The following is a 26,148-nucleotide window of genomic DNA, read 5'->3' on the forward strand; positions in this document are numbered from 1 at the left end:
ACTTCATAAGCTAGGGTAAATAATAGGAAACTTCATTTTTATGAACTTGCCATTGCTCCAAATTCAGAACATTTCTTAGAGAGGGTATACATGAAAAGCAATTAGGAGTCTACATAATGATAGGAAAAACAGAATATTATTGACATTATCCAGTTATCTGAGAACTAGATGAGAGAGGAATGCTCAGTGCACAAAGACAAAACTTTGGAAGTAATCAGGTGTTTGAGGAAACCGAATAGAAAAATCGGTGCAAAATGATTAGAACATTCACAAGAATTGTCGAGAAAGTTAAGTTTAGAATTTAGTATTTTTATAAGCGTGGAAACAATGTTGCAAAGTTTTCGAGGATTCCAGACAGGAAATGATAGCAATAGAGATAAGGATTAAAGTCTAGGTAGGTTCAGTTTAGTTTAAACACAAGTTACTTTAGGTAAAGTTTCAAGATAAGAACAATGATAGTTTAAAGTATTTGTCATATCACTCAAGTAGTTTCTGACATGAGATCCATTCTGTCGGCACCACAATCACTCATCTTTATCATTACATGAGTTTCACCTGGCAACGAGAGACAAGGGAGAATGGTGACAAGGCTGGGCCAAAATATGCTGTTACAGAAAGACAATCTCCACACTCATAGGGTTTCCGTGTTACCGCTATTGCTAAGGTAGTACGTGGGTTTTTATGCTTGTGTTATATTTAAGGGTGATCTCCGGCTGTCAGAGCGGCCGGAGACACCATTAGTAAATAAGGGTGATCTCTGGCTGCTGTATGGCGGCCGGAGACACCATTAGTGTATAAGGTGATCTCTGGCTGCTGTATGGCGGCCGGAGACAATTAGTATATAAGGGTGATCTCTGGCTGCTGTATGGCGGCCGGAGTCACCGTAGTTCACCCTCCAATTGCCCCCTCAGCTCTTAGTTTAATAACTCGTAGTATTTTCTTTTTTGTGTGCCTGTATGTGTGTGCATGCGTGCGTGCGTGCGTGCATGTGCGTGTGTGTGTGGCTCTCTCGTCCCTTTCGGCTCTCACTACGGTGGGTTGATCCCTAGATCCTCTTCTGCTGCACCATCACTACGGCGTCTGGGAACTCTGGTAGGTTCATTCCTACGTGGAGGGGGGATTTGGCGGGAAGGAGGGTGGAAGGCATGGAGGTACCCCACGCCCCCCTCCAACCTGGGCTCCTCCATTGTCCAGGATCTCTTCTGCGGTGCTGGCTTTCTCCCTAGGGGCATTTGAGGGCTCTAAGGGGTGCCGGGGGTCCTCAAAGGGACCCAGCGGGGCCCTGAAAGGCACAAAAAGGAACCTAAAGGGCCAAATTGGGCCATAAAGAACCCATGAGGCCCTCGAGATCCGTAGGGGGCTCAAAAAGCCCAGGGTGGGAGGTATGGTCAGTCCAGTCCGTGATGGTATACCCAAAAAAGAAAAAATGAAAAAGAAAGAAAGAAAAACAAAAAAGAAAAATTTGGAGAGCGATCTGCGTCAAATCTGAAGCCAGCCAGGGTCAAGAAGCAGCATGTGCAAGTAAGTCCTGTTGTTTTATGTAGAATTTTAACAAACGAGTAAAAATTCAATAGAAGTAAAATGGTTCGAACTTAGAAATAGAGGCACTATTAATATTCCTTGAGTTTTGAAACACACGATTCATTTATATTGTGTAGTAACATTGGCATTCACTTTAACAACCTATTTTGTGCAGCCACCACATCAAAAAACATTATATGTACTTAGTAGTATTGCAGTTATTGATTGATTGATTGATTGATTTACTTTATTTTACTTCACGTTTTGTGCCTCTTGGCTATTTTGCGAAGATGGGGATGAGTGATGAAATTAGTGAATGGACATTCACAAACAACCAAGCCCAGAGGGATTCGAACCCGCAACGCGATGTGCTAACCACTCGGCCACAGGGTCCGGCAGTTTTGCAGTTATGAAGTTTCCTAACCTTTTTCCAGAATTAGATACGCATACTTAGTAGGCGATCCAAGAAGTAAGCCCATGGAAACTTAGCTTGTACCCAGCATCAAAGGGAATATAGTATATATTTTTTTTCTATAGATATGTACGATTGTAGATATCTCTAGCCACTATGCCCTAGAATCCTATTTTGTGATTAGAAACTACTTCCTTACAGTTGATTGCTGATTTCAATACACGCTGGATGTAATTTTATACACTTCAATTGTTATTCTTACAGAATTCTTTCTCTTTCGTCCTCGAAAGCTGAAATCTGGACTTACAACTCATCAGGTGCTGAAGATGTTCTTATCAAGACAACAAGAAGTGTGATGTACTTGTCAAGACAACGAGATGTCAAATAAATGCTTTTAAAATACCTAAGTGCTTTACTTTCCACATTTATCACCTTGAGCTCTTGAATACTGTAACATATGTGAAGCTCATCTCACTGTGAATTGGCTTGGAAAAGTGTGGCCACCTTCACGATTAGTTGTCCAGGATTTGAAGACAAACAGCAAAGACCAATAAGTAGAGAAGCTTATTCGTTTCCTGTTTGTCGGAAAGCATAATTGATTTGGCCATTAAATAAACTCAGACACCTGAAGCTATATAGGTATAATCTAGTTGCACGTGTGTACGTTTTCTTAATCTGTGAATTGATTATAAATCGCCCAAATATTCACTTTTATATTAAGGGAATAGATTTGTATGTATGCTGGAGCAGAGGTTATCAGCAGCGATTTGTTTCAATTCTTGCAGCTCTGATTGCTTAAAGCAAAGAGTATATACATGGTGATGGACAACTTGCTTGATAATACTTATGCATCCTACTGTACAAGATATTATTCTGGGAGGAGCTGAACCAGGAGCTTAAAAATATTTTTGTTTTCAAATACAAGTGAATTTGTCCGTATTATAAATGTATCCTAGAGGTTAAAAATAGACTCCCGCGTAGGGGTCGTGGGTTCGAATTCAGATTCGTACTTTTTCTGTCCTGAACGAAAAAGTCGAGACTTGAGATTAATTGACGTGAGGTTTATGTTCTGCTTAGGGGTTTCCCTTTTAAAAAAATTGTTAGCGTTCTCGCCTTTGGTGCAAGTGGCCCCGGGTTCGATTCCCGGTGCGAGATGCCAAAACTCCATTGTTGATGCAGCATCGTGAGGATAATTGGGGTGATGCTTGAAAGGAAGAAGTAGCGGGCTCCGGTCTCGAAAACTAGAAAACAGCGGCGATGGGACTCGATGCGCTGCCCACGCATAACCTAACGAAAAAGCCGCTTCGGCAGGCCCTTGCCCTCAGAGCGATGTTGCGCCATACAGTTTAGTTTAGTTTCGGTGTTGAAAGCCTCAAGTCTTTCAGTTTGTGTTCCAGTCACATTTATTATACCCTAAACAGAGTGAAAACTAAATTTTTAGTGTATTCGTGTACTTTATTCTTTTCTCTATTCAGTTTTCCCATCACATACAACGCTATTCTCGTTACCATACCAACGTTAAATTCCAAATAGTATATCATTTATGCAGCACGTAGCGAAAACGAATAACATGAAACATTATGAACGTTGCACGTAGGTATTTTATACAAATTTTCAACTTTCTATAGTAAGTATATTTAAATATATAATCATGTTGTGATTATGCATGGGCCGTCACAAAAGACAATTCATTAGTTGCAACTGTGAACGTTTACTTCATGGTTTCTAACATTCAAGATAAGAATTGTTTTCTATTTCCTCCTGAGTCTCTGTAGCGTTGAAACGGGACGTCATAGAAAAAAAGTATTAAGTAAAGTTGAATGTGTCAATAACCTGTAGACGCAATGTTTGTTTCTGCGTTGACACGTTGTGTATGGTGTTTGTACTGTGTATTTCGATACTCCAGACGTGACCGAGACGAGAAAAGCAATAATGTTTATAAACATAAATAAATCGAGATGAGACAGGGATTGACAAGACCGAGGCACCGCCAAGTCTCGGTACTACCCATAAGGTCTAATTATTTTGTCGCTGGAGGGGATGTGTTGTGCCATCACGCTTTAATTTTATCAACAGTCTTAGATTTTTCAACTTTTCTTGCATTCGACTTTCTAGAATTTTGGACTGCTGTACCAAACGAAATGGGAGCATGAATCTCCCCGGCTTTCCTGCAGGGGAATCGCCATCATCCATCTCCCAAAGTTTAAATTCCCATACACGCATCTCTTTATAACTTCGTCTTATTACTTCATGCGATGTGTAATTTTCAACTGATATTCATTCTCAACTCTCAATCCTCTATTCCCAAATGACAATTTCTGACATATGTGACCTCTTCTCACCTGGATGTTTCGAAGAGCATAACTCCAGTATGCTTCATTGAATGAAACAAAAACCACTCCCTTCTATATTACTCCTAGTAATAGATCAATGAGTCATATGCTCAGTTTCTCAACAATACATGTTAAGAGTTAGTCATTGTTTATTGCTGAGTACGCAATAATGTCAAAACACTTTGCTAAGTTTTTTGTATAAGCAATTTAGGAAGAGAAGATGGCGGTCAATTTTAAGTATTCAACGAGAAAATAAGTTCAAAAACATTAGCGAAAGCGAAACGTTACCCTAGTAAGAAGCATTTCTGGTCCAGGATGACAAATACGCTCGAGGAGGAAAAGCAGCTGATGGAGTTCCATGTTCAGGATACTACACCGTGCATAACTTGCACGATATCTTGCTTCTGCTGGAATTCACAGGAGTGGCATTGAACTTGCTCCAGGTCATCTAGATGGGTCAGCAACTTGCAGTGTCAACGAGAGAGACAAAACTGCATTTTGCAGCTGCCTGATCCAAGGTTTTCCCGACGAAAGCTCCTGTTCCAAGGTTGAGACCAGTGATGTTCCGTAGACTATAAGTTTACGTCTACATGCGTTGTCTACGCGTAATCTACACGAAGATTACATTGTCTTATAGTTTACATAGTCTACCGTAGACAATGCAAACAACAGGGAAGAAAGAAATCCCAGTTTTCTTTGAAAGAGAAAGTATTTTTTTTTTCTTCAAACATGTCCATAATTTGGGCCTATAACCAATTTAAGACCATCCGACGTAATCAAAGTTATCGAATTTTCAGAGACGAGGGGAAAAGGGACTACCGGAAGAATAACAAATGACAGCCATAGTGAAAACTGACATTATTATTAACACTGACAAAAGGGAAGGCTAAAAATATATTTTTTTGTCTTATTACTGCTTAGGAAAGTGTATGTCTCTTTAAAACAGATTTTTCCACGTGTGAAATGGTGGAAATGTCATTCTACGGACATCGCATTTTTTTGGGTATGTCGCGGCAAGTTTATTTTGTAGTTTACTAATGAATTGTTTGAACGTAAATAAATACTTACAACACTATTTCTAGACAGTGGAATATACTTCACGCTTTCTATTTCCACATGCTGATGCTTGTTGCTGCTTCTAGAACGATGCGCGTGCCTTGCACGGAGAACGCCGAGTGCCATGTTGTCTACGTTGATTACATAGTTTACATAGTCTACATTGACTACACGTAGAATGTAGACAATCGTTGTTTACGCGTAGAAGCACATCACTGGTCTCGACTCAAAAGATTTTGTCCCGCACACCCCTGCAATCTTGGGAAGGTAATCTCGTCTTGACGACAGTGTCGTTTCATAGTCGTATCTTGAGAAAACTCTTGGCTAAGATCATCTCTTCCAAAGGAAAGAAACCTCTCTTCGTCAAGATCTCGATCTTGAGAAGCGATTGCTTGAAGTGCTGCCAACTTTTAAGAAATGTAAGGGAAAGTGTCAAAAGAAACAACAAAACACATTTTTAAATACATTAATAAATTACGTGAAGTTATGAACAGAGTCGTAAAAGTACAATTGTTTCGATAACTGATGATCTTGTTACATAAGAGAAAGTACTTTCCTGTCTTTGTATGTTTTTCTTGTGTCAGCCTTCCTTCCTTCTTTGGTTGGCACACACCGCCTATGAGCGATTTCTTGCCAGGGGTCCTATTTGGTTTGTTATGAGAAAGTTGGTTTACATTCCAAGTATCTGTTTGTTTATGTTACAATGTTGTGTTTTCTTGCAAAGCTGTAGAATATTCACATGACGTCAGACCGTGGTTCGTAGAGTAGAGTCGAAAGGGACATCGGAAATGGGATATCCACAAGTTGTAACTGTTTGTATAGAGTATTGCGATGTTGTTGTCGAATTGGGCATTGTAAAAACAAATGTGTGTTTGATTGTATAGGTTCTCCACACTGACAGGAAGTTGCAGGCACGGTATATAAACTGGGATGTATTACAACGTGACCTGTGCGCATTCTCATGTAAACACTAAAACTGCACGGGGTAGTTTAATGTGTTGAAACCAAGGACGTTGCCGACTTGTGCATGCCATTTATATGTATTGGTATTGTGGAGTTGCTGGGTGCACCAATCTTCCCATTGTTGTTCTACTTTGATTTTTACCCGTGGGAGGAGGTCAGTGTACGGCAGGCGCATCGGGGTAACATTTTCTTTCGTTCTCGCTTGTTTAGCCATTACATCAACACGATCTTTATATTTATTGAGGTCACTGTGGGCGCGAATATATGTAAAGGTCGCTGACAGACCCTGTTGTTGAAGGTCTAGCATGATTCGGAGAATAAGATAGGGAAATACCGTAAACTTATATGCTGCCCGACCTGTTCGTGATAACGCTTGAAGTACACTCAATGCGTCCGTGAGAATTAAAGAATGATCGAGTCGTAACTGCAGGGCAAATTGTAATGCTTTATAGATAGCATAACATTCCGCCGAGAAGATAGACATATCGGATGGGAGGGAAAATTGTCGAGTGATGTTATGAGATGGTATGTAAAAAGTGCATCCACACCGTCTGCAGACTTCGATCCGTCAGTATAAATAAAAGTTGATGTGGGCAACAATTCTCTATAATTTTCATGTCTGCCATGATCTTCATATACTCGGGGTTCTGTGGGAATATTCAGTTGATATATAAGCGGGTCCGGATGGGTAAAAGTTTGGTGGTAAGCTTCAGGGTCAATATTGTAACATTGTAAGAAAAAAAAAACGTTTAGTGGGGGGAAGGGGTCGGGAGGCCAAACCATTGTCGTTGAATCGCAAATGTTTTATTAAAGGGATGAGCGTGTCGCGCCCACGATTTGAACAAATGTTGCACGGTGAGTTTGATGCGTCGGTGTGACAAAGAGGATTCATTGCTTTCTAAATATACACTAACATTGGGGCTGGACGGCATGAATCCTAGACATGTACGTAAGGCTCGTCGTTGTAATACGTCTATAGACGTAAGAAGTTTTGGATTGGCCCCACCATATGCTGATGCTGCATAATCAAACAATTCGCGAAAACAATTTTTATAAAATAATAACATTGTGTGGGGGTGTCCTCCCCACTTGGTTGTGGAATACAGCAAAGTAAATTAACAATTTTTAACCCCTTTTCCTTGAGATATTGTATATGCCTTGCCCAATTTAGTTTCCTATCGAAGTATACACCCAGGTATTTGACATTGTCGACTACTAGAATGTGCTCTATTTCTGTGACATTGTTGGGGTAACTGCTCATTTTTCTCGAGTTAAAAATTATAATTTTGGATTTTCGGATGGAAATAGTGAGTCCTAAAGTATCTAAATGATCTGTAAGAATTGTGACTGTTTTCTTTAGGGCGAGTAGGCCTTGCGTGGCTTCAGGAGTGCATTTATAGCAGCAAAGATCGTCGGCATATTGTAACAATTTAAAGCCGTGCACATTTAGGTGATGTATATGGTGGGTATAGATATTAAATAGTAGGGTGCTAAGGGGCGAACCCTGAAGGATCCCGGTGCAAGCTATACGGGGATCTTCCAGTCTATCTTCAAACCAGAATTGTAAATTTCGTTCGTGATGTAAATTACAGATTAGGGTCCCTACTATGGGATGTATGTTTAGTTGGACCATCATTTTATATAAGATCGGGATGTGAACAGCATCATAAGCATGTTCTATGTCAGTAAATAGGCCAAAGCAATAATGTTGAGTAATCTGGCTATTTTGAATTTCAACTGTAAGGGTAGCTATGGCATCTTGGCTACCATGCTGCATGCAAAAACCCATTTGTGTTGGCGAAAATAACTTATTCTTTTCCAACGCCCAGTTAATGCGATGTTGAAGTGTTAGTTCGAAAAGTTTGGCGACTACTGGTATTAATACTATTGGTCGCTATGACTTTGCCTCCGTGGGAGGTTTGTCAGGTTTTAATATGGGGAGGACTATATGGTGACGCCACTCGATAGGGATTCGTCCGGTGCGATAGACAGTATTGAATATGTGAGTAAGTAATTGTATACCTTGATATGGCAGATGTTTGAGCATGTCATATGTGAGACCATCGTATCCCGGGGAAGTGTTCGGCACAATTTCTAAAATTTGTTGTATTTCGATAGCATTAACAGCCGGGAAATCGTCAGTGAAATCGAAATTCTGCGCAAAGGATTTTGCCTCTCGTGCGCATACAGATGGTGGCGTGAGTATTTGCATGAATTCTGCTTCCCACTGCCTATCGAGATTTTTCCGCTTTGGTTGGGACGGATTCCTAATAGAATGAAATTTATTCCATATAGAACTAAGGCTATCTGTGCAATCGAGAGAATTACAAATTGAATGCCACGCTTCTCTTTTCGCTTGTAAATATATTTTCCTCGCCTTAGCTTGCAGTCGCCTAAGTTCGATTTTTGTCCCCGGCGAGGGGTTTCGTTCGTATCGTTTTAATTGATCCTTTTTTTGACATTTTATTAAGGCACAATCTCGGGTCCACCAACTGAGGGAAGGAAATTTAATTGGACTACTATATTGACTTCAATTGGCACTATTGTCTATTGCAACGGTAATCATACGGAGAAAATTTTGGTATGTTATATTTCCGTCATTGTGGGGAGTTGTTTGCTCATAAATGCTTGTAAATTGTGCTGTAAATGAGTCCTATTGTATTGAAGCTTTGGTCCAACGTTTCACTGGAACTGACTCCCTATTTTCTCTCAACTCTTGGGTCAGCGATGGGGATGTATGTTGGTAGTGAAACAATAGAAAATCACGCAGCGGTGTGCAGTCAAAACGCAAATTCACGGTATGCGGTGCGCTGTAGCTTCGTGCTTTATGTTGATACATACATGTTGAAGAAAGAGAAACAAACAGAGAAAAGAGAATTATCTACTGTCTGATTAAAACTTATAGATACTCGAGTTTGGACTCAAATTAAAAATTAACCAGTAGTAGAAACGAGTTACATAAAAGTTCAGCTTATTCAATTCTGCATTAATCCATGTTAACCATTATTTTCGAGTATGCCTATTTTTAATCGTCGTCAGAAAAAAAAAATAATAACAAAAATAAGTGCCGTTTTCTTATTTTTTCAAATGATAGCTCTCTGAAATTATTTCTATAAATAAGAAACGTGTGGACCGATCGTAATGAAATTTTAATGTGGTGCAGACAATAAATACAATTTTGGTCTTGTTTTCAAGCTCTTTGCATTTACTTTTCAAATCAGTTGTCATTGTCAATTCCCATTAAGTTAAAAAAGTAAAGTGCACCCCTGTGCTTAGCACCACGCCATGAAGGCGTATAGGGGGTGTGAGGGTAACGCCCCACACTTTCTTGATCCGGTCGTGAGTGGGGGTGATGTGATCAGCATCACGCCGCTGACCGCCTTTACCAGGGTTTCCCCCAGGTACCGGGGCCGCTTCCAACGTTAGATTTGAACCGGCCGGGGATCGAACTCGGGACCTTTAGCATGGTAGTCAAACGCGTTACCGACTGAGCCAACGCGGTCAATTCCCATTGTAAAATCATTTTATAGAGATTGTTATTCAACAGAACGTGAAACGGTTCCCACTGTTGGCTACGTTGATATGTGTGATATTATATTCAGATAGTAATGAGATATTTTTATAACAGTTTTGGTTGTTAACAAAGGAACGTTCAGATACGTAATGCAGCGGCGTGGCGTGGATTTTTAAAAGTGTTACCGGTTATCAGTAGGACATTTAAGGGAGACTTGGGCGCCTCCCCACCTCATGCCCCCCCCCCAATGTCTTCCAAGTAGTTCATATAATATTAATCTGGTACGTATGCAATTCAATACTAGATTTTGGTAAAGTTATTAATCAGGAAAAAAAATGTTGACATAAGGACTAAAGTGAAATCGCAAACATTGGTTGTTGACACAATAATACGTAATTTGATACTTACAGAAACATCGAAGGCTACTTATAGAGCAGATCAATCCGACTTTGAAAATAGTTATATGATGCTGGGATCCCGGGTTCGAAACCTAGCTTGGGCATGGGCGTTTGTGATGTCTATTCATCAATTTAATCATATCATCACTCATCCCCATCTTCGCAAATTAGCCAAAAGTGGCACAAGCGAAGCAAAATGAATCAAATCAAATCAAAAAACTTCTATGATGCTATCATAAAGAGAAGTTTTTCATTTGAATTTGAATTTTTGGGTGCGTCATGGTCATGGGGTATGTTATCCACATCTGAATTCGGCACGTTTCTTTTTTCACCCGAAAATAGAGTACATGGCGAACAAAAGGGTTTCGACAACTGCACACATCCACATAACCACGGATAGTCGTTATACCACGAAACATTGAAATGTCGGTCATATCCAGCAGACGACTTGGTTTTTAAATCGTTCAAAATAGGCTTTGGCCTCCCTTTCGCCACAATTTGGATTTTTTCTGCAAAATAACTAACCGAGAGATTGCTTCAAAATATCTTCTATCGCACGATTACACACACTGTCCAGATAGGATGAACCCGCCACCTCGGAACTCGGAGCAAGCTCCATTAATTAATTGACAATGCCCGAAAACAACATAAAGACGAAAGACACCAGTCACAAAACTCACACTGCACAGTCCCTCCCACAAACCGTTGTTTACTTCTGTAACACGTGAAGCACCTTCCTTGTCCCCTCCCCTCTCAGCATCGGCCCTTCCCCAATATTTCCTTCGGAACCTGCAAGAAGTCCAGTTCTACAAATGTTGCCATCTTAGTTCTTTTGAAACCAGATTTACCCAAATCGCGAAACTTTTCGTTTCAAATAAGACGTATGTAGAGTAGATGTAGTCTTCATCTGTTTCCTAACTACTCCCACTCCCATGTTTCGCTAAATCCACTGAAATCTCATTTCTGACACCACTACTATTTCGTATATTTTACGTCCTTTGCTACCTTTAAGGCTTTCGCTTTATAGGATAATCGTGACGATGAGGATGCATGGTGAATTATTGAAATAAAATTATTATTTCTTTGTGTATGTAATTATTAATTTTTATAATTATGTAAGTAAAATAATAACAACGAACATTGAAATAACCATTTCTTGCTGAGGATTCGAACCTGCGACACCTGACACTTCAGAGCGTGCTAAGATAACAATCGGGAAATTATGCTTGTAAGTATTGTTTTCACCCAAAAACAGTTCTACCACCTCAAAAACATTGCTTCAATCCGAAATTATTGCATTCCTGCGACAACGTATGTCAATCTCAATCTGTATTATCAACAATTATCACAAATTCCTGTAACCGAAATAATATTATGTGTGAAATATAGAATTTTAGGTTGACATTTTTAGAAGGACAGCGGACCCCTTGACCATACCCATCCCTCTCCTCTCCTTCTCGCCCATGATGTCGAAGAAGGACAAAGAGGACTTTCCTAATCGCTGATATTTAGTGTAAATACAAAATATCACTTGGTAGTTTGCTTTTGCCCCAGTGTGATTTGATTTTTTTTAAATTTTGATTTGGCGATTTAAGTCCACTTCATGAACAGTAATGCTAATCGGGACAGTTTAAAGTTGGATCCGAACCACTTGTGCCTCCACCGGGTATCGAACCCGGAATCTCTTGATTATAAGGCGGCGACGCTACCACTGCGCCATCGTTCCCCAGTGTGACTGGACACCTTCAGAGTAAGATAGACCCGATTAGGCGACTTAGCTCTTTTCTGTCAATTGAATATGGCAACACTGGTATGTTTCCGGTAAGGATCACCGGCAACTGCGCCGGCTAAACAGGCATGCCAAAAACCCGACTCCTCCTCCCGCGGTCAGTCCTTGCCGCAACGCGAAATCTTCCTTGCGTGGGCTCAGGGCCCTTTCCTCATGTTGCCTGTGGAGGGTTCCGGATCAGTCCTCCTCTTCGCTTTTGCCGGTGTCAGAAAAAATGACAGTCTGCAATGTTTACTTTACGACAATATTACCAGTTTACATACGTAATAATATTTTAAGACGGGTTCTTCAATTCTTTATATTTTGGTGTTACCAAAATTCAATATGCATACATAAGCATCAGATTTTTTTTAAAAAAAAAGTCTTATTTGAGCGAAATTGCGAAATTACCATTTACAGCTGCAAGCAGGCATTTGGGGAATCTTATGAACTTGCTTACCATCCTCTCACTGTAGCATCAATCTGGTTGAACACATTTCCTTGCATCAGTCTGTACACTTCGCAACATCTTATTTGACCGCCCAGAAAAATTTCAAAGTCCGGAATTCGTAAATTTGGCAGCATAGCGCTTCAGAGCCAACTAAGAGTAGCCAACTTCGCAACATTTCTTCTTCATGAATGAAAACGCTCGTGATTTTTTTTTCATTCTTTCACATTCCATAAAGTAAAGATACCTTAAAGCAGTAATAAAATATATGAGTAGACAAGAGAAATGTTAAGTAGAAATACGAATGTTGAAAATATTTCAAGATTCTTCGTTGTGAATTTGAAAATAGGAAAATGTATGTGCATTGTGAAACACTGAACAGATTCTCATCCACCTGGAAAGAATTGCGGTCACATTTGAATGCAAGAAGCCAAATTTATGATGATTTTATGCGAAATGTTTAGTAAAGATACCTTGCACAACACCAAACGATTCTGCAAAGTGTCTCTTTTCCTTGGTTCTTGGCGAAAAATGGTTCGAAACTCCGGCACAATGTTGCTTCAACTGAGATTAATGTGCTTTACTGAGCTTTTTGTTAGCAATCACCTGGAGTAGTTGGTTAGATGACAGCACTTTAGTTTTTTTTTACTGTTTTCGTCAAGATCGAAACATCGTAGGTTCAAATCCCATCCTTTCCTTATTATTTTTTCCTTTCTATTTACCGAGTACGAAGTGTTCTAATAACGTAATATAATATTATATGATATTACTGTAAATATTTATGCGATGCATGTTCAGAAGCGGCGATTGGGTTTCAAAACTGATGGGGCAAGGTGGGCGAGGGGGAGGGCAAGGACAGTTTCTTTCCCTTGGTAGATAATTTTTAGCATAGTGCGGGGTCATCTGCCCCTCCACACTCCATAATCGTCGCCTCTGTGCATGCCTCAAGTAATGCTTCTACTAATGTTTTTAATCTTTCAGTGATCGGCAGGATTATAGGAAATACTTTACCTTTCATTCAGCTGTTATAAGTTAACACATATTAAGAACTTACATGTCAACTTTCTGCATCCGGAAATGCAGGACATAAGTCGCATAAAAATCAACCGAAATATCCAAGAAACGTAGATAAGCATTCTCGTCCAAAGCCGTTTACTTCCCGAAAAAGATTTCGCAAAGAAGTAGGTTTGAACCCATGACCTTCCATTCCATAAGCAAACGATCCCCCTACACCACATGGTTCACATTATTTTATGCACTCGGTTCGGATTCCACTTTAAACTGTAGGTCCAGTCCCGATTAGCCTTACTATGCATAAAGTTGACTTAAAACACCAAATCAAAAAATTCATCTCCTTTCAGAGTGGGCCTTCTATGATACTGTAGTCGGCCAGCATCCGAAAATACAGTTCTGCTTCGCGTATACCAGAGTGTAATTGCATTTAATATTGAAACTAATTTTACTTTAAAAGTACAGATTAAGGCGATAATAGGGTCCAGAAAAAGAACCTCAAAGTAGATCTTCACACAAAGTATTTTAATCCATTGCCAAACATTTCAGTTAAGAATAATATTATGATTTTCCATTGACCGTATTTTCGATTCATGGTGAATTTGCTAAAAGGACCATGTCAAGACATCTAAATATGTAAGTTTTACTAGTAAATGCATTTAAAATGCACGAAACAACAGGGGAGGAGAAAAATAAACCTCAAGAATAAGTAAAAATGCAACAAAAACTGTTAAAATACTGACAAATAAACTAAAAGCCGAAAAAAGCCGAAAAATGCAAAAAAAAAATTAAAGTAGAAAGTGTTTTCCGGCTCTAACTGAAGGGAAACGGACATGATATCAGGTTTAGCATTGTTTTTAAGGGTCAGAAAAAAGTTCATTTTTCATCAACTTCCGGACCCTAATTAGTAATTATGACCATTGAAAAAGTTGGAGGTAGCTTACTTAAAATTTTCTTGCTGAGGGATCGTATCGTCCCATATCTCCACTTCATAATACAGAAAAACATCAAGTTCATATTTCGAAAATGACTTGGAGTTTTCTACCACGAAAATATGTTTTTCATAGTTTGAAGTTCGTTAATATTATCTTTCAAGGTTTAAATTGTTTTAACTTCACACATATTTTATATTTCATACGTTCCTCTCTCTTTTCATGCAGTCTTTGGAAAAAAGCTGAAGTTTCTTGTCAAACGGGGTCTGGTTTAAATGACTCCTTATCGGTCTCCTGTTCCTACTTTAAAAAAACAACAAAATACTTCGTAACTAAACGATTGCTTGTTCAAAACACGGAATTTTTACACAATTTACAAAATATGACAAAACGCCAATAGACATGTTCATCATTTTTCCCTATAAGCGTTTCTCGATTTTATCTGAATTCGTTTCCTCATGAAAATTGCCATGAAGAAATTATAGATATGACATTATGTGTGAATTGGTTTCTTCAAACTGGTAGCAAATTTTAACATGAGCTACCTGGAGAAGAGGTAGCGTGCTTGATTCTTACGAGGGAGGTCGTAGGTTCGATTCTCCACCTAGGCAGTTTTTCTTTTTCAGGAGTATATCGTTGGGTGTAAGTAAAGTTTATCCACCGTGCTAAGAAGTTAACATTGGTCTCTATATTTCACGAGAGGAAAGGAAATAAAGAGAAAGTTATTTCGATGATAGGAGGAAGTCACATGCCACGTGGAATGCACAGCATCAAGTTACATACAGCTAAGTCTGTAATGGTGGTTTCGAATATTGCAAAGTTAGTGCGGAAAGTTTGTTATATCTGATACTCGTACTTTCTGTTCAAAGAAGACAAACATTTTGGATACAAAGCAGTGATGAATTAACGATCATTATCTTTTTTTAGTATATCGAAATCAAATAATCAATATTTTAGGTGTCAGTGAAGAACAAAAATACATAACTTAAATAACATTACATTTTGCATCCTGATTACATATATGTGATTTGTGAATTAATCATGATGTGTGTGTTAACACAACATATGAACAATAACTAAAAAGAAAAGTTTTAACTTTAAATCCTGGAAATCTCCAACTTCTAAGGGGAAATATGCGCAGAAGGGACGTCCCTCAAATGTGCATCGGATTCATTTTTAAAATATTCTAATATCAACGGTATCTGTTCAGCAAACAAAAAAATAAAAAAGAGAAGAGGGTGGGATTTGAACCCGCGACCTTTCATGCTTGATGAAAATTAAGGATAGCAGCGCCTAAACAACTACTCTGCGTTAACTTAATGACGTTATACCCTTAAAAACATGTTGACGTTTATGAAGACTCCCACCTTCCTGAGTTTCAAGCACATTTTCTCGACAAGTCGTGTAAAATATATGTTTGAGAACTGTTCGATGTTATGCAAGGTATTGTAAATAAAATGTCGCATAAACTCCTCACAAATTTGCTTCTTTCTGCACAAACTTCATGGCAATTTCCTCCAGGTGGAGAAAAACTCTATTCAGTGTTTCAAACCCCCCAAATTTCAAGTCGAGCAAGCAGAATCGTAAATATCATACAAGGTTCTTTTTCCAATTTATTATATCTGTTTGATTGTGTATTATAATAGCGGTTTATAGTTTCTAGGTTCATGGAAAGTGTTAAATTGAAACAGCAGCCTTTATCGTCCAGTGGAAGGACCTACTCAAAGTTGGCTACTCTCACCTGGAGCTGAAGTGCAATGCTAAGTTTACGATTTCGGGACTTAGAATTCTTTCGGGGCGGTCAAATAAGATGTTGCGAAGTGTACATGCTACCCTAGTGTCAAAAAGTGCAACAAACAAGAAAGGACTATCTAGTCCAAACTTACCTGCATATTGGCATGTTTATTTTTCAGAAAATCATAGAAAATATGTTGTTGTTCAATTTGTTAATATTTACATTTTTCCTCTCAAATCTACATGATGTCCTCCTTCCAATATATAAAATATGTCACATTTTCTCAAATTTATGAAGGTTTTTCTGTAACATTTTTTTAGAGAAAATAAAGTAATAAATAGAAATACAGCGTGTCTACCAAAATAACAAATCCAAAATTCTTGACTTTTTCTTTGCCTTTTGTATTTAATCACCCCATACTTAGGTATAGTGAGGAAATTGGGAAGCTCCGAGTGAGTGAGCTCCTCTCGTAACCCGATCGAGAAAACCTGCAACGGCTGGGGGCTCGTCGGGCTGATCCCCCGACACTCCCATACTGGTCTAAGATCTCCACGCTACAACAGGTGACGGAGGAACAGTGTGGGAGGGAGACCAGCAGTCGGTAGGTAAGCCAAGGCCCTCACGGCCTGTAGAGCTATGGGTTATTATTATTATTACATACTTAGGTATAGATGGAATTGAAGAAAATAGATATATATTTTTTTTCAATGAAAGACCCCTACCACAAGGCTGGTTGAGATGAAAGCTGAATTTAACAAGAGATTTAGACTTGCTTTAATTTAATTATTAATGCATGTAAAAATTAATGCTTCAGACATCATCCTGGATTGGGAATGGCCACATACATATCTTTACACATATAAAAATATAATTCTTAACAAAGCAAAAAAATCTTAATGACAACCCAATACAATTTTAAATTTACAATTATTCAATTAATCAAATCCCAGTACAGGTATATAAGAATGTCAATTCACTATACTGCAAAAAAATAGGAAAAATTCGTGACCACAAGCATAATTTCTTGACCTACCTCTGGATTTCTTGGCTGGTAGACATCCTGAAATAATCCACGAAAAATAACCTAAAAACACCTTCGGATTCGAAATTGCGACTATAGCTGCGATGGTACACTCTCAGCAGGCTTTTTCCCAATTAATGAATATCAAGTGAATTTGATGCACTCACTCATCTCAGCAACTCTCAAATATACCAAGTTATACTAAATACTTGGAAGCATGCTATTCCTGTTGTGAATATTTTTTGGTGTACGATACCATAGACTTTTATGTTCATTTAATAACTGACATTTTTTATTGATTGTCTATGCATGGGTGTGCACATTTATGCACATGGCTTCGAACAATTACCACATGTTATAAATTCATAAACGAATCAAAGGAATTAAGATGTATAATTTTCCTAGAGGCAGAAACATCACTTTGAGATTGTTGATTGATTTGGTGTTTTAAGTCCACTTTATGCACAGTGAGGCTAATCAGGACTGGACCTACAGTTTAAAGTGGGATCCGAAACACTATGTGCCTCCACCAGGTATTGAACCCGGGACCACTTGATTACAACGTAACGACGAAACATCAATTAGAGAAACACTAAACTGTGTGTGTAATAAATAAAATAAAAAATAATAATTTACAGGTAAAAGCACTGATATATTTTGAGAATAATCTCATTGATGACATATAAAAGTTCACATTTCATTATTTTCTTTAATTTTTAAAAAAATACAGTACTTAACCAAGTTAAATAAAATTATGTCGTCCACATACACAAGATACACATGTTTTCGGTGACACTAAAACCATGTAATGGAATGCATGGTTATAAGGAAGTACACAGTTTTGCAGGATAACGTTTAGTATCAATACATACAGCACTTACGTGAATAGGAACTTCATTATGGAAAATGCTAAACAACGTTTACATTTAAAATCACAATAGAAGGGACACACAGGTGACATATTATAAAAGTAGGATTCCTTCCACTATAACTCACTTACTAACTTCCACACACACACCCACTCACTGACACAGAAAATTGTGAGAGAGAGGAAAAGCAAAACATTGAAAAACCGGTGAATAGTCTTTGATCAAAGTATATGTTGTTCACATGAACAGGCTATTTACAAGAAGCTCCCTTGCTAGCTCAGCATTGTTACCATGCACATTCACCTATCTGTAGTTCATGGGAAATTTCAATATTGTCGCTGTAAATAATACCAATATTATGGAGAACTGCACATGCAATAATAATGTCTTAAACTGTGTCCAACTCTTCTGGACAAACTGGACCACAATATTCCTCTACTGAACATGGGCATGGTTGTGCTTCCCTTCAGGATCAGTTGGTGGTTCTTGGAATGGAATGTAGAGGTATGGTTGAGCTACATATCCCTTGCATGAAGAAGTGCATCTTGTCTTTTGGGATATCGAATTATCATAAATACTTCCTCCCCATATAGCCACAAAGTCAAGATCTCACAATTTAAATCAAGAACATGGAACGTTATAAAGAAAATTCATGTCACATAAATGAATGCCTAACCACAGATTAACCCAATACGCATACCTGATCATAAAACTCTCCATACCTCATGCATTTTCAAATGCAGAAAATGTTAATTTCTGATGAAATTATCACATAAAAATAACTGTGCTTGTAGTATAAATGTTTCGGTACTAAGGTATGCAAATCTAAACAATTGCTACATGCTTAAAAATATTCAATTAGTTAATGTTAATAGTACCTATCCTTACCTGTCTAACCTACACTTATAGGTACACACAAGCAGGATGATAAAATTCGTTACGTTCTGTAGCATCTTTTAATTATAATGTACAACGAACTCCAACTCCCAGTCATTCAACCATCGTTTTCCAATCAGGAAATATTCAGTAACATCAGAGGAATGCAGTGTCAGGCAGCACTGAAGCTCTTCCTGGTCGTCAGCAGCATAAACAGGCAAAATCCAGGAAGAGACTACAGGCATGACTCGGCATTCGCTTAGTAAATTCGATTGGAATAAATATCTGGGAGCCAGGGAGATCGTGGCCAGTTCTAATTCTGTCATTGAGGAACAAGTTACGACAGAGAGAGAGAGAGAGAGAGGTAGACGATTCTAGGGAGAGCGTGTTGAAGCTAGTCGCAAGTCAGACACAACGTACAGTCACAAGCATACCCTCTCAAGGCAGATCTTCAGTTGCTTGGTTTGGTTTGATTTGTTGTTTTAAGTCCACTTTGTGCACAGTAATGCTAATCGGGACTGGACCTACAGTTTAGAGTGGGATACGAACCACCATGTGCCTCCCCTGGGTATAGAACCCGGGACCCTTTGATTACAAGACAACGACGCTACCACTGCGCCATCAGGGAGGCCCAGATCTTTAGTTGCAGTACAGAGACAGGTATATCCTTTTATTAGCCATGCTCATCCAATCTGTAGGGGTTTAAAACTCAAGAGTTGTGTATTGCCATTCAAGTGTGTACATTAGTACCTCTTGCATTTACCATTAAGCTCACCATGAGCAGAGAGTGCTCTACAATAAAGGATGAATGATGACGTGAGCCACAATTCCCTATAAGATCGCTCATACCTAAGAGTATGGTATTTGGCGGATTGCTTGGACTTCTCGTCCATTTCTCGCGAATGCGATGAGAAAATAGGTTCGAAACGTGGCAATAGATGTGGATTTTGGCTTATTTCACTTTGAAATAAATGAAAATTTCAATTTTAGAGCAAGAAAAATGAAAGCACACCTAAAAATTATCAGAATCAAGGTTTTATCAATTTTCCTCTTACCATCAAAGTATGCATCTTGAAGCACAGAATCTGGAAAGTTGTGCGCGGATTTAGTTTAAGTATTAAGTATCATCGGGGGGAATAGAGCAGTAAACAATGATAAATGTAGAGATTCGAGTACAAGGATGAAGTAGATGAGAAATGTATGACCAATTAACTAAATTGGCTGAAAGAATAACACTAATACTACGAGTAACAACTTGAATGTATTTTGGCGAAATCGGTTATTTTTCTCTTTTACAAAAAATACATTGCGGTAATCACCCCCTCCCCTTTAGGCTCATTTTGGGTTGAAACGGCGCATGAATCGTTCACAGTTATACCTGCACGAAGGCCTAGACCGATCCCTAGATCAAATTCTAGAGTTATCCACTGCAATTGCAGCACCCTCACCTCCGAGAACCAGATCCCAAACTGCTAACATAGCCTACCCCCAATTCCTTCAAGCCACCACGGAAAGCTCCTGAGACAAGCGCCTCCAGTACTAGAACCTTAGAATTACTCATTACTATGGCCACCAGCATCCCTCAGGCATTTTATCCCTTGCCTTTCAGTGGGAAAAATCCCGAAAAGATAGAGAGCACTTCTTCATGAAATTTGATAGCGTTGCCACGGCAGCGAACTGGAATGAGATAAAACAGAAAGAAATGCTACCTCTATTTTTAACTTATATTGCCTTAACTCATTTTCATGTAATTAAAACCAGACCTAACTTGAACGAGTTGACATACACCCAAATTAAGAACGAATTAAGTACTTTGTTCAAGGGAGGTTACATGTTCAGTCAGCCAATGCAAATAGTTTTAGAAAGGAAACAATTGGTAACCGAACCCATTCACGCTTACGTGATTGCTAAGAAATCTTTAGTATTACAGTACTTCCTGGAGCAACCGACGAGCAAGTTTTGGCGCATATAATTACTGACTTACGGTCCAAATACATTGCTTGCATAACCAATCGTCAATTTCACAAAACCGAAGACCTCATTTCGCATTTACAAAATTTCGAGCGCCGGGAAGCTTTGATTCATTCTCGAATGGTAGAGGAGAAAACAGAACTTGGCTGAGCTTTAGCGCAAGCTCAATATAATCAGACGTTGAACCCTACCTTTCCCCTCTCCCTACATAGCTTTTCACTTCCTACGCATAACCATGCCTCCTATCCCAACCAAATGAACTTCTAACACATGCCTCTGCGGAACCAAAGTTATTCACATGCTTGCTCAGCAGCAGATCAGGTTACAAAAAAAGCCGGCCGGTAACGTTTTCGAGTGTCCACAGAGTAATCCAGACGTTGGAAAACGGGTGAATGAGATGAAGGCAAAACTCAACCAGTTTTTCACAGACCGGAGTGTCCGAACCCAGGGCGCCAGTAACAAGAGACGGGGCTCGAGAAACAGGTGGTGGAATTAAGAATAATAGTTAGTAAAATGATAGACCAAGATAACAAACCCTCAGATACCCACCCACCATTTCAGACTCCAAGCAGAAAAAACTTTCAAACACGTAATTATTTTAGGGGGCCTGTCGTGGAAAGAGTAGAGGATTTTCACGGAGAGATTGGCCAAATTCCTAGAATCAAAACAGTTATAACCCGAATAGACGATATCAGTACTCTCAAAGGGGGGCAATTGCGCGGACAAAATTCGCGGGTTCGCATCCTCGTCGTCGCGTGGTAGAGTAAAGCATGGAGAGCGGCGCGAACGTATACACTGTACTACGTGTGGTTATCCCAACCACAATTCTGATGTTTGTCTAGAAAACAGGAGTAATATAAACGAGCACTAACTGCCCATAACGGAGACGTATGAGCAGATTCAAGTAGTAAAAAGATAAGGATCTCCACCTTTCCCCATGAAGAACTGATATATATATATAAATGCAAAGGTAAATAAACAAATTCAAAAGTTTCTTGTGGACAGTGGATCTTAGGTAAGCGTTACTAGTGATCAGGGAATACCTCCAGACGCGAAAAGATTCAAGATCAGTACAGCCATTAGGGGAGTATCAACCAATCATCTTCTTATAAATGAAATTGTCATTTTAACATTTTTATTAAACGATTTCAGATTCAAACATCCATTTCGCGTCATACAAAATTTCGTTCACGGAACAATTCTAGAAATTGACTTTTTAAAAAGTCAAAAAGCTAATTTGGACTTTAATAACAATCGCCTTACTTTAAGGAGATATGGGACCCCTCTAAGAAACCAAATTAGAACTGAAAACAAGTAGACTTTTGATGTGTCCATAAAAGTGTGAATCTGATAATAGGGTTACTAGTGCCGGAGTTTATCGCACCCAAGAAAATTAGAATCAAACCCAGAACCCGTTTGTGTATTCCTGTTAAATTAGTAAATTCAAATCACGAGAATTTTTTTTAGAACCGAACATACAGTTTCAAGGGAGAACCGGGTTGATGGTCTCCAGAGCCATTGTAAATTCTGGATCATTTATTTATGATAGATGTTTTAATTTCACTCAAGAAACTAGAAATATCACAGCCTGGTTTCAAAGTAAAAAGAAAATCCAGGAGTTGGTTGTTGAATGCAGATCTAATCGGCTTTTGGTCATTAGACATCTTAATTTGTTTGAAAGTAGAAGCTTCAGCTTCAGGATGATCAATTTTTCTTTTCAATGTTCCATGTCCGGTTGATGCCTTGCAAATTTTCATGTGTTTACTTAAATTATCATTGCTAATTATTTTTCAGCATTGAGTACAAGGCTTAGTAGGTAACAAACGATTTATTTTCGAACCTGTTTCGCTACATTTTGCCCTATGCTTGCTAATATTAGTTTTGGAGATTAATTTCCCACAAATAACACATTCGATGAAATTGGTAGATGACATTCTTTTTAATATGCTCTTCTAGAAAAAACACAAATCGAAAAAATTAAGTAAATAACAATAAGACGCACAATCAATTCAAAATTCAATAAGATTCTATTTACTAAAAAAAACACCTTTAAACTTACGATAATTAATAGAATGTAGCTTAAAAGGCAATAGTTATAATTATAATATTTTTTTCAGCTCTGGTATTTATATATAAATTTTCTCGGGGAAAAATACAAAACGCACAATCAAGTCAAAATTCAATCTGGATGAAAAACGACTTGAACCACCTTCAAAATAAAATAATTGTAGCTATTACGATAAAATTTTCAGCAATGTTATTTATACAAAATTTTCGGAGACAACAAATAACATCTGATCACATCAAAACTCAATCTGATCGAAATTACTATGAAAAAAATTACTTGATACACTTTTAAACTTAAAATAATAAATAGTATGTAGCTTAAAAATGAATTAAATAATTAACTTTTAACGAAAAAAAATGAGGAGCACTGCAACAACACATCCGTACTCTTCAACTACTCTCACGATACTGACTGTTCTGTAATGCGAAAACCCCTTAAGTAACCTAAGCGCGGACCGCGTTGAAAACATCTGAAACAGTGAGACAATCACAAGACACCACATCATCGCATTACGTCATAACCAACCAATCAGAAAACACCACGTTAGATACGGGTCATCATAATATTGCGTAATAACTTGTTGCGAAACATTGTACAATAGTTTACCTTACAAGCCATCGCAATGCTGCGTAATAACTTGTTGCGAAACATTGCGCAATAGTTTACCCTTACGAGCCATCGAAATGTTGCGTAATAACTTGTTGCATAACATGATACAATAATTTACCCTTATAAAAAATACAATAAAAGAGAGCTTAATATGGGTCATCACAATGTTACGTAATTTAACTCGAAAGAAATTATGACACTCGTACCAAATATGAGATGAAAAAATCACAGAGTTGCAATACTATTAAATCGACAAAAACATCGTCAAAATAGGTTTACCACTGTGCTTAAATTAATAAAAATAATAGGCCTCGTACCAAGTATTAGTTTGAAGAAATCCAATCACATTACTACTATGCATACCCAAGTCCCTACGCAACACCGTTGTGGAAACTATTCATTGTCTGTCGGTAGGGAGCGCACACCTCGGATTTACCAAAATTTACAACAATGCTTTAACAAGGATTTACTTTCCATTTATGAAGAACTTTATACAAAAGAAGGTAAAATAATGTATGACATGCCAGCAGAACAAGAGAATTACAGGGTTGACATATGGAGAATTATGTACTTTCCAGCCACAGAAGCCATTTCAGTGCATTGCTATTGATTTTTCTGGACCATATCCAGCAAGCGGGGACCTTCGTCTTAAATATATCATCGCCGCGACGGATACATGATACATGATTGCGGAGTCAGTCCCGAACACTTCAGTCATCACGGCGACGGATTTTTTATACGAGATCATTATACGCTGGGGAACTCCAAGTGAAGTGCACTCTGACCGTGGTGCAAGCTTTACAGCCAAGCTTTTCCAAGAACTAAATAATAAATTAGGAGTTACTTTAAAATTCGCCCCAACATCAAATCACAACAGTTTAGGATTGCAAGAGAAAAACCACGGCACGATACAACAGATTCTGAAGAACTTCGTAGGAAGCAAAAACACAGATTTGGCGCAATTGGTACAGCCAGCGGTGTTTAGCTATAATGTTACAAAAAATCAAAATTTGCGTTTCACGCCATTTTTCTGCTCCACGGGTTCGAGCCCCGTCTCTCGTGGGAACAAGCACTTCACAGCAGTACCCCTTGCGAACACATATCGAACGAGGTTCGATTTAGGGTACTTGAAAAGGCTCGAAACGCGGCAGCAGAGAACTTAAGAAAGCGACACGAAGAACTAAAAAAAAATACGACAAGAAGCGCAAATCTGTACGTTTCGAACCTGGAGAAAAAGTATTAATTTACGATGGAAACCAGGGAATACATACAGCCAACTGCTTCAGTGGCGTTTTCAAGGGGCCGGTGACAATCATCCCACAGGCAAACCCCAACACATAAAAAATCCAATTCACTAATGAGAGGGGGAAAATCATAATCGATTCAATTGCAGTAGAAAGATTAAAAAAAAGTACTACGCCCCGGACGACGGATCGGGCGATGAAATCATGAGAGACGAGAATGAGGAAGCTCAAGAAAAGGAACAACAAGAACCAAAGGAATAAGCAGGTCACCCGAACAAGAACAGTAACTTTTATTAATTATGAAGGGATATTACATCATCTGTGTACAACTGTGGACTGGATAATAGAAGTGAAATATTCATGATTTCACAATTATGCTTGATCAAATATGTTTATGTTAAATCATATATTTTTGTGTCATAAATACCTCACTTCGTAGAAATGAAATCAGTGACTACCGTCATTCACCAGGTGATGAACCAGGCATTGGTGCTAATTTCACCAGGTCTCGTGATTTGTCACTGTGGAAATTTATTTTATGACAAACATTTTCTTGCATTCCATCTTTTGCACTGCATGTTAGGGAGGGCAGTTTGATATTTCATGTGTGTGTCTAAAAAAATCAGAAACGTCTATAGTTCACAGGTTCGGTAGTTAGATTAAATGTTATTGTTTTGTTTATTTTTCCACGTTATGCTTAATGATAATGTGAGTAATATAACATACAATGATTGAAAATGTGTGAACAATATATCTGGTCTCACCACCTCGTGCCCATAGTTGCACCCAACATAGAAATACTGGGTACTGTTGACATGAATAACGTCTCACGTATTTATCTCTATATGTACACATTTATTTAAACATTTACCCTTCGCCATATATACATATGTTCATAACAAATCCAATATCAACTCCTCCCGGTTGCCTTTCGCCCCATAACACAAAGAATTGCACTTATAAAGACTTCACTCTACGAGCACACTATTTACCATGGCGCTAACCCGTCCCCGCAGATGTCCCTACGCCGTCCTCGTATTAAGTGCAGTACAACTTATTAAAGCTACGAGCGCACTATTTAACATAACGGTAACCCGCCCCCGCAGTTTATCACGCAGAGGTCCCTACGCATAGCTACAGCGCTTACGCTCTGTGTGTATTGCTGCATCCAAAACACTGTCAATCCATTGAGGGACGGCCACTTTTTGCGATCTGTGAGCCCGAAAATCTGAGAGCATAGGCGAGACCGTAACAAGTCGGAACCGGTATTTATACCTCCGACAAACGACCCGCTCCCAACCACCAAGGCAAGGTCCCATTGTTACCTTTCAAACGGCGAAGTCGTTGAGAGAACCCAACCGTTGGCTTCCCCGACTACCGAGCAAAAAGCAACCTAGGC

Source organism: Lepisma saccharinum, chromosome 5, assembly GCF_977018435.1.
Source record: "Lepisma saccharinum chromosome 5, izLepSacc3.1, whole genome shotgun sequence".
In the NCBI taxonomy this organism is placed as follows: domain Eukaryota; kingdom Metazoa; phylum Arthropoda; class Insecta; order Zygentoma; family Lepismatidae; genus Lepisma; species Lepisma saccharinum.